The following is a 1,716-nucleotide window of genomic DNA, read 5'->3' as shown; positions in this document are numbered from 1 at the left end:
CGGCCCCAACCTGTATACGCTTTGAGAGATGTTTTCTGGTCAAGGCACCCCCTCAGTTAGAACATGACATACACATTTCTGGTATTGTCTGCTTGGCCTCTTGCTCTTCTTTTGGAAACTGCTCCTCTCCTACTTTATTACATGGTTTCCACCAGTGTTCTCATGTCTTTACATGACATCTCTCTTTAACTATATTCATTGGCCCAAGAATGGATACCTTACCTAAAAGAGGCCAATGAAACTCTGCCCTAGAAAATTTTAGATGTGAATCGAAGCATATCAGTTTGTTTCCTGAGGCTGAAATTGTAAAATGCAGAATATATAAAAGTCATTAAGAGACAAGTTTTCTGCCATGTAGAGAAAGCTACCTATAGGGAGAGAAAAAAGAGATTTGAGACTGAGAAAGTCCAGATGGAGTTTGACCCTCTGGTTGCAGTTGCTTTGAGGTTTAGCTCTATGTATGCCTTTCTGTGTCTTTGCTTTTCTTTGAATCACAGTAGATTTATATATATGACGTCTATAGTATACCACTCCAAATACACTCAGCCCCAACTCTTATATGTAGCCACTAGTTCTTTATAGGCTTCAGCCATCGTCATGTAAGAGCAACCTGATACCACCTTGCCTCAGCCTTGTACCTCTCACTTGCTTCTTTGACACTGTTGCATGGAACACCCTCAGGGACCCTATCAGCAGTCGTCACATGGAACCCAGAAGTGCAAGGGAAGTTAATGTCTGTGGGGCCACCTTGACTAACAGTGAATGGAACTAAAAGGATAAATATGTCCCATTTTTTGTTTCCTGGGCAAATAGTTCTGAAATAAATTCTTCCAAAGGTCTCATGGTAAGCAGCATCAGTCACCTATAAAGTGAAAAACACAATAACACATCTGTGTTTTATCTTTCCCTCCCTCCCTGTTTCACTCTTCCTTCTTCCTCACTCCTGCTCCCTGGGATTATATTCCAAGACAATCCACTTGCCCACAATCTAGGCTAAAGGAGCACTTTCTCATTATTCCCCACTTTTTGTTTTAGCTGGTTTAAGTTGGTTCCTGCCCCTTGCTACTCAAAGGCATCATCCTAATTAATACTCCTACAAAGGCCTGCAATGGTTCCCTCATTGATCATAGAATAAGATCATAAAAGCAACAAAATTGAATGGAAACACATGAAAATCCAGTCACAGGAAATAGTCTTCTGTCTCCAGAATTACCCCAGACAAATATTTGCCTGTGCTTTTGTCTGTTGTGGTCTGCTGTTCCTTTGCTTCTGGCTGGCAATTCTTTAACTTAAAACTCCAGCTCCCAATACTCACCCAGGCCTTCCTTTTTTGAAGACTCAATTGTCATGCTACTCCAGGTATGACAGTCATACTTTCTCTGGATATTGTTCTACACTCATAGTTTAGCTGCATACCATAAGTTTACAAATAAACTATAGACCCAAAGAACCCATAAAGGCCACACCAGGTCATCCAGCATCTCCACCAGTACCTGAGACACAGAAAGTACTCACCAAATATCTGTTGAATGAATTTATAAAGACATTGATTTCTGTGTACTTGAAAGCAAAGACTGTAAGGGAAATATTCATTCACTTGATTTTGCTTGAATCATTATCAATCATATATGATACATATACTAGATATATCTACAGATACTTCCCTTTATTCATTTGTTTATTTATTAGAAGCTTAGAAAACAGCAAAGCCTTCAT

The sequence above is a fragment of the Galeopterus variegatus genome, unplaced genomic scaffold (genome assembly GCF_000696425.1).
Source record: "Galeopterus variegatus unplaced genomic scaffold, G_variegatus-3.0.2 Scaffold679, whole genome shotgun sequence".
Taxonomy (NCBI): Eukaryota; Metazoa; Chordata; class Mammalia; order Dermoptera; family Cynocephalidae; genus Galeopterus; species Galeopterus variegatus.
Note: the sequence above shows the minus strand (reverse complement) of the source record.